General features: G+C 41.0%; 1 protein-coding gene across 4 annotated transcripts in view; it reads left to right on the plus strand.

Annotated features, from left to right (window-relative positions):
- The window catches only part of RAB27A (RAB27A, member RAS oncogene family), a 45,443-nt gene that overhangs the window by 17,203 nt on the left and 19,427 nt on the right, over positions 1–8,813 (plus strand). For 2 of the 4 annotated variants that reach the window (XM_019533537.1, XM_019533540.1), the window contains exon 1: positions 1,800–2,024. The exons of the other annotated variants lie outside the window; for them this stretch is intronic. The gene's annotated coding sequence lies outside the window, so the exon portion shown is untranslated. Of the gene's footprint in view, positions 1–1,799; positions 2,025–8,813 lie in introns of those variants that run through there. 4 annotated transcript variants of the gene reach the window in all.

The following is an 8,813-nucleotide window of genomic DNA, read 5'->3' on the forward strand; positions in this document are numbered from 1 at the left end:
GCCCCCCATGCAGTGGGGGACAGCAGGGATTGCCTCCCTGCCTGGCAGCACCCAGTGAGTTGGGTTGTGTTTTTTTTCCCTAAGTGCCAGGAGCTGGGGCAGGCATTGCTAGGCTGGTGGGGATGGGCCTGGCTGATTTGGAGATTCTCCAAATCAGATTTGGCTGAATCAATTTGGGACAGTGATTAAAATTGCTGAATCAAATCGCTGTCCCTCGAATCAGCCGAATCCAAAGCAAATATTAACTTCTTCGCACGGGCCTAGAATTTAGCTTCTGAATCTTTCCACCTAGGGTGATGCACAGAAGAGCCCGGAGCCCAAGCTTAAGTTTGTAGGGCTAAAAGTTGGAAGAAAAATCATTTCAGTTATAAATGAACAAAATCAGTATTGATTTTGGTAATGATAATAAACAGAACTGTATATGATATTGGTTTCATATAAGCTAAGCCAAGCCGTGTATGGGATGTTTTTTGGTTGTTGAAGCACTTTTACAGATGTAGATCAGCAGCAATACATATTTCGGATGGTTTGGTCAGCAGTAGATTCCCATAATGTCCCAAAATGGTGATGCCTTTTGAGTATGCTGCAACTTGCTAACACCTGCTCCTTCACCTATTAAGTGCCAACCTGACACGACCACAAGAAAAATACCCACCTTCTTTTCTATACTGCTCCTTCTGTAGCTTGCCTTTTGTCATTCAGATCAGATTGAGGACTGACCTAGCCCCAGTGAATCACCTTTTATCATCAAGATTCAGTACTCACTGGATACAAAAGACAAGGTACTCAGCAAAGCTTAACTGACAGATGTAGTTCTTTCTGGCCTGTAACCTGTAATGAAAATCGTAAAACATTGGTAAAAACTTCCTCTGTAGCTTATGGTAACTAGTGGCTAGGTCACATGACCTGTTTAAAATGGTAACTACTGTGTGAATTAATTATAGGCCTATTCTTTGTCATTTGGAGAGTTTTAATTAGTTTGTCTATGAACAACAGTCTGTGGAATATGTTGAATCATACGAGTTCATTAATGACTTTGTGGTTGGCTCCCCTTGATAGTGGAACATGGGAGCAAGTATTGGTGCTTCTGCCTAAAATCCTGTTTTGCCATGGGGAAGTGGTAGCCTTAGCCAAGTGGTTCCAAATACAATATTTTTAGAGAGGGACAAATGATTTTTTTCTCTTGTGTGGGGGAAACATGAAGTATAAATATGAGGAGAGAGTTCCTTTGTTGCTACCCTCTGTCTCCAGTTGTCTCAAAGTTTTAAGACATACTTGGCTTTTGCTGTGCAGAAATTTGGGGGGGGGGGGTTTATAATTTTTCATGGACATTTATGATGACAGTCAGAAAATTTGCTTTACAGATTTGAGCCAAGGAGTTGCTTTCATTATTACAAAATCTCCTTCTTTTTTTCTTTAGAAATATATGGTAAAAGCTCTATCATGATCAAAACACCTTTTGTGTTCAGCTGTATATACAGATGGAGAAAGACAGTTCAACATTGCTAGACAGTAGAAATTGCTGACGTGTTGTTTCCTGTCTGAGATAAGAAAATGTGAAGTTGCAAATCGTATTATAGCCATTGTGCTTTTAAAACTGAAGCTTAACACTTGTGATCATTATATCATGTGCTTAATTGAGTGATATTGTCTCTATTGGGCAATTGCATATAAAAATGTAGCCTCTCATGCACATATGAGAGATCTGATCTAATTACTTTCATCTTCTCCTTTGTGGAATATATATAGCTACCTTCCTGGGGAGCCCTGTGTTCAGGAAACAAATGGGTCATGTTATAAGCTATGTAACTGCTTCCCAGCCCTGCTATCGGCCAGCTCCTTCTTTACACATGCAGACATGAAGCACACCTTTTTATCTATAAACAGCCACTGACATATATGCAAACAGGTGACACGTAGGCTGCTGCTGACTGTGTACTAAACAGGTGGAGCTAGTAAAAGTGCTCCCACTAGGAATAAATCTCTGAGTAGACCAGTATATTTCTTTAACGTAGTGGAGGGAGGTAAGTGTTTATAACTTTTTGGTTTAACCTTGTATTTAACAGAGAACAGTCTGCTTAGAGCATGCATGTGGGTGGTAGTTCAAGATGCGTATCTGTGCCAGTGTATGTTTTAACTGACAGTTTAGTCTGTTTTTCCATGAGCTTCACCTTTTATCACTGTAAACTGATCTATTTTGCTTCCTACCCCCGCAAGCTGTTTGGCAGAACAGGAGCTACATGTTTTACTGAAAGCCCAACACTGTTGTCTGTGTATATAGAGCACTCTCTAAGCTTTACTGTGGAGGAGAAGTTCTGCATGTCAAGCCATTTAATTCTGCATTATATGTAAGCCAGTTTTTCCTGTAACATATTCAGGAACAAAGGTGCCACAGTCTTGAATGTTTTGTCACTCGATACGATCATGGTATTGTTTGTAACCAAATGTGCCCTGGTCAAAACATGACCATATAAAACTGAGAGAAGATTATTATGGAGTAATAGACTCCTTTAATAGGATCCTGCCATTCATCAATGAATGGGGAATTTTTCTTTTTGGCCAAGTAGTAGATACTAGGCATAACGAATGGAAGTGCTATAGACCTGGCTATCTAGATAGAGACTATGTTGATTATACAGTTCTCACGAATGATACAAATTGCTAGTGGTGCTTTTTCAGACTTTCACATTCTCTGTCCATCTTGCCACTGGACTAAGTGAAGTACTGACTATAACCAGAACACAAGTGCTTTGTAAAAAGAGGACTGGAATGCTTACTGTGGAGTGTGAACTGTTCCTCAGTGACTTTGTATTCTCAGCTGAAGAAACAGCTCTCATATTTACTGCCCACAAACATAATGCTGGACAAGGATCCTTCCATGCATATTTCAGACCTCTTGCCAGCTTCTAGTTCCATCCCATCCTTCCCTCAGATTTCCTTCCTCAAGGGGAAGGGCATATGAAAGTAAGAAGAATAGACTAGATAGTGTGCTACTATGGAAAGATTACCACAAACTTAATTAAAAAGAATCCTGTGACTGAAAAAAAAAAAAATATGGTTTTATATAATAAATGATGAAGTTTCAGATATTACCAGCCACAGTTCTTCATCCCCTCTTGATAGTTTCTCAAAAGATGAATGGAGGCTGTGTTTGTTACTGATAATTGGCCTGTATATAGCACCTTTTGCCTCCAGTACTAAAGGATTTCACAACCAATGTCCATACAATATCAGTGAAAAAGGAGCATCTTGGAGTGAGGGCAGCAACTGACCCTGCACAACAGAAAATGTGTAAAGCTGGGTGATTGAAGTTCCACATAGCAATAGTATTTAGAGCAGACAAGAACTTTCCTTGAAGGTAAAAAGCAAGAATATCAGCTTATCTTTCTTGGAAGGCTGAAGGACTGAACTGATCCATTCCAAGGTGGTGGAGAGCAAATTAAATCTTTGCCCCAATGAATTCCCTAGTAGTATTACAAGGGCTTTGGTAGGCACAGGATTTTATCCTCTTTGTATTTCAAACCTATGGCTTAGGCCGCTAAGCTAGCACCATCATCTGCTCCTTCATCACTTTGGGCTGTGGTGGCTTCGGTAGATGAAATATGCCACCTCAGTGCCAGGCAAACATACCAGGCATGTGATGCATTTCTTTTTAAAGAAAACTTAATCGTATTAAGGAAAAAAACCTGGGGATAAAATCTGTGTAAGTATTAAAGGCTTTGTTTCTCTTTATTGTACTCCCTGAAGAGTTCTGCTATTAAATGTAAGTTTTGAGATCATGTAGTAGAAAGTTGGGTGCTTCTGGACTCCCAAATTGTAAGATGGAGGGCGGAGACTGCTTTTTAAATATTTGTACAGGGAGGAGGACAGGACTTGAATCTGTCAAGCATCTCTTCAGGGTTAGGCTAGCAATTCCAGAGCTTTACAATGAACACTTCCTGGAGACATGTGAATGGTATGTTTATCATAAGAGGGTGTGTCTGGGGGCTTAGGTACTTCACCAAGCTCAAGAAACAACCATTTTCTTCTCAAACGGTTGATTAGAATGTGATTTCATTTACTTCCTGTCAAGAGACTAGTCCCATTTCCAATATTTTGCAAATTATGTTAATTGCTACCTATGTGCTGAATTAAAGCAAAGGCCAGATAAGTCTTTCTTATGTGAAAGGTTATCCAAACAGATATTATTTGTAAGATAAGCTATATAACTATCTTAAATGTTTGTCTATCTGTACCCTTAGTTTAATGGACAACTCTTATAGTAAGTCTTAGCAAGAAATGGGTAACGATAATTTTATTCTTTTCTAAGTTCTGTGCACACATGTTAACTTTCTCCCCCCAAAAACAAGTTAGCAGTAAAGACTGCCTTTACCACTAGTGCCATGTTTTATTACCAAAACCTCAGGTTCTGAAGACCTAAATCTAGCTATAATAATACAGATGAGATGGGACAAATACTTATGAAGAGGGAGGGGTGACAGTCAAGTTAATAACTTCAAGGATACCTGTCTTCATAGTATATGGGCCCAAGATGGACATTTTCAGTAGCTATGCCTTTTTTTAATCTCCAGTGACTTTACTAGTCTTTATGCAGAAAATAATTTATGATTTAAAAAGAGGGAAGGGCTTACACAGGACTGTAAGAGGACTTGGAAAAAGATGTGCAGGCAACAGCACAAACTCATATTAAAGAAATCAGTCTTGAGATTTTACAAAGGCTTGGGAGATTTTTCTGTTGGTGTCCTTATCTCCTAATACATATCGAAAGAAACTGCTAGATAGGTGGTCTGATTTTCCTCCTCTCTCTTCTTCCAAAAATGTTTTTGCCAGTGTTTTATGAGTACCAGGATGGATCATTTTATTTTAATTGTTGGTTAAAGCCTTTTATCACAGTATCTTACTGTCTGCACTAGCTCTATTCAGCATTTGTTTTTCAAGTTGAAACAGGGCATTTCTGCAGATTTGGGGTCAAAGTATGGTATGTAGAAACGTTGGCTGCTTTCTGCTCTGAGGTTTTGATATAATTACTGAAATTAATTTTGTTAGAATGTGATCGTGGATAGTCAGTTTAACTCACTATGACTTTTGTGGAGGGTATAGGCATTAGGGCTGTGCAAAGCTTGAGTCCCTGATTTGATTTGGTGGCCATATCTCCAAATCCGAATCTAATCAGGAGACCCTTTAATCTCTCCGAATTGAATTGGAACCCTCCGAATCAATTTAGAAAGATTCAGTGATTTGGATGATGACACAGCTTTAAATGTTTTTTTCCTACATACCTCAAGGTACCAGCCAGCTTGTGAATGCTGAGATGCTGGGGTGGATTGAGCATCCCACAGGAGTGTGGGGGGTCCCCAGCGCACTCGGCAGCAGACCCAGGAGTGACCAGAAGCACTTCCAGTCCACTTCCTGGTCTGCTGGGGAGTGTGCCGGGGGGCTCCCCCATGCTCCCCCCCCAGCTGGGTGACCTGGTGCCTCCTGGGTCTGGGGGTGCACCTGGGGACCCCCACAGCCAATTGCTGAGCCACGGGGGCACAGGGGAGTCCCTGAACATGCTCCCTGGCAGACCTGGAAATGGACCAGAAGTACTTTTGGTCCACTTTTGGGTTTACTGCTGAGTATGCGGGCAGCTTCCAACTGCACTCCTGTGGGACGCTCCATCTGCCCCACCATCGCAGCATTCACGAGCTGCGCCTGGTACCTCAAAGCATGTAGAAAAAACATATAAAGCTATGTCTATGGCTGGATTGCCGATTTTTCCGAATCGGCACTGAATCTTCAGATTTGGATTTGGCTGAATTGAATTGGGGACAGTGATCCAAATCAAATCATTGTTCCTGATTTGGGCTGAATCCAAATCAAATACATCCCATTTCGCACAGCCCTAATAGGCATGAATAATTTATGTATGTCTGTTATTCATTGTTAAACCTTGCCCCAGTAGGGTTCCTTCATGAGTAAATACAAAATGCAACTAACCCATGGGGTAAACTTCCAAGGAACAAGTGGCAATTATGTGCCCAACCCCAGTTGAAAGTCAGTGGGTAGAAAGCACTGTTTGTGCCCTTGAAAATCACTCTTATCTATATATTGTCTGGGAAGTCTTTATCACACCAAATTGGCTAATTCAATTTACCACAGTCACGTTCCATTTGAAAATACAATTTTGCAGTAAAAGCAAAGCTTTAAAGGCAACTTGCATTCCTATCTCAGTGATGACTGCTGACACCAGTACATTTGAAGTCTGGACTTTGTTCTAAATCTCGAGTTGTGCACTGTTGTTTAAGGAATGAATTACTGCTATATTAGTGATGGCAGAATTTTACTGCTGTGGATGTAACTGAGCTGCTGAAGACTTGATGAAGTGCTTAGCCTTACAGCTTGATGTAATTTTGAGCACAAACTAGTATTTAAATTCTAATAATATTCACATTGTGCAGTTCATATTGTGCATTTAGGATGGAAAACAGAATTCCTTCCAGTTTTTCTTTTCATATTTTGATAACTGTTTCTTTCTTGGTAATTGGTAGTCTTTGTGCTCATTTTCTATTGCCTTCCAAACTGTTGCTTCGGGCTTTTGTTTAGATGGTCTTTTCCTTTAAAAATGACATAAGGCAATTCTGTATTGTTTATTTTGGAGGAAAAGGAGGTCAGTAGCTACTCAACAGGAAAGTACTAGAGAACACTGACATCTGTTATCGTGAACACTGAATTTTGCTGCAGTTGATATGGTTCCTCTATGAATGGTTTGTTCTTTCTACTCTGGTTTTCACTTCTGGATTTTGAATATTTGATACCTTTTTATTTAACTATAATGACTGAAGAAGTAATAGTGTAAGAAATATTCAAGCACCTGGATTGGTAAAATAATTCAAACTTTCACTAAGAAAAGAGAAAATTTTCTCAATATATTTTTTGTTGTATTACAAACTTGGAAATGAGATTTTTCACAGGAAAAAATATTTCTCAGCTATTTTTAAATGAAAAAGAGCCTGTTTTGGGATGAAAAACAACTACATGTCCCTCTTCTCTACTTCCTCAGACTTAACTAGAGGCATAAGAGGAAGGGAGACCTGCATGGAACATGGAACAGTGCAATGTCATTCTTGAGGCCAATATCCAGAAACCTGATGGTTTACAAGAACCTCAAACCAGACCCTTTTTTAAACACTCTACTGTACTAGACACCACCAAAACTGCAGTACATATAGTGTAAATCCCTAAATTGGAATGTCAGTGGTGATCCCAGATAAAATCTGGTACTTGGCACAGCTTTCAGCATACTGCATAAGTGGGGCTGGATCAAGCCCGTTTCAGCTAAAAAACAAACAAACAAAAAAAACAAAAAACCTTCTGCCTCCTGTAGGTCACTGCTTATCAGTTGGACTGCCCTGACTCCTGTCTCCTAATGGCAGAAGGATAAGGTAGTACTGTACAAGCTCAGAGTCCCACCCCATCTTAATTCTCCTAGGGAGGATGGTGCATGCAGTCCACTGTTCCCAAGCCCACAAATAACACCCTGTTATTGGGTGAGCATTATTTTAATGCACTCAAATCTTGTTTCTCTTTTGCTCAGTACCTGTTTCCTTCTTAGACCTGTTTCCTTCTTAGACACTAGCCATCCAGCCCTGTGCTAATCTTTCACCTGTGGCTGTTCCTTTCCTATGCCTTTCCCCAAGTCCCAGCAGCCTGGAGTGCCTCTTCTTTGGTTTCCTTTCACTTCTCCATCATCAGTTTACTACAAAGCTTAGCTGGTTATTTGCATAAGGAGTGTGGGAGTTCCACCGATCCTCTCACCGAGAGTAAGCTTTGGTGTGGCCAAACTTGGGCAAAGTTGAACACTTTGAAGACAGAGGCCCCTTCAAGGTTTTTCCTTCCCAACCAGATACTTCTGTGTAAAAGATGTATGAAGGACTTCTCTTACGCGCTTCAATTTTTGTTGTTTGCTACTATAAAGGAGTGTGAGAGCTGAGGGAAGGAAGGGGCGTTCTGTGCCCTGCACTCAGTGCCCTGTCCATTGCCCAGGCCTGGCTGTCTAGGAAAGAGGTTATGTCCGGCACAACCCAGGTGATTGTCTTCAGTTTACTCATCCAGGCATGTCTCCAGGAAGAAGTTTCACTGAACGGCATCCACAGGCTCCTAAGATACTTTTGAGGGGCAGAAGGTACTAGAAGGTGTTCTTTGCTTGGGGTGCCCCCTCACCCCACAACCTGCGCTCCTATTCCTTTTTTTCATCCCAAGCATTCAGTTGTTATACAGTTAGCAGCCTCCTTCTACCCTTTGAAGGAGGCTTGTAGCTTTCTGATGAGCTAGGCCCACCCTGCCAGCATAACGAATAGACTTGTCAGTGATCACAGAATCATAAAAAGTTAGGGTAGGAAGGGACCTCAGGAGGCCGTCTAGTCCAACCCCCTGCTCAAAGCAGGATCAGCTCCAACTAGATCATTCCAGCTAAGGCTTTGCCTATCTGGGTCTTAAAAACCTCCGAGAACAGAGAATCCACAACCTCTCTGGGTAAGCTATTCCAGTGCTTTACTACCCTCCTCGTGACAGAGTTTTTCCTAATATCTAACCTAAACTTCCCTTGCTGCAACTTGAGGCTGCTGCTCCTTTTTCTGTTACCTGCCACTACTAAGAACAGTCTAGCTCCAAAAGCATCTGCTTTTGAGGAATAGTATCAGAGGCAGGATGTGTAGTGATCCATTCCCTGTAATGCTCTCAGAAGGTTATATCCTTCGCCGCTGTGATTAATAACCATGATGATCTTATCCTCCATGAGTTGTCTAAACCTTTTTGAACTTAGTTATGGTACT

The sequence above is a fragment of the Crocodylus porosus genome, unplaced genomic scaffold (genome assembly GCF_001723895.1).
Source record: "Crocodylus porosus isolate Cpor-Errol unplaced genomic scaffold, CroPor_comp1, whole genome shotgun sequence".
NCBI classification, from domain to species: domain Eukaryota; kingdom Metazoa; phylum Chordata; order Crocodylia; family Crocodylidae; genus Crocodylus; species Crocodylus porosus.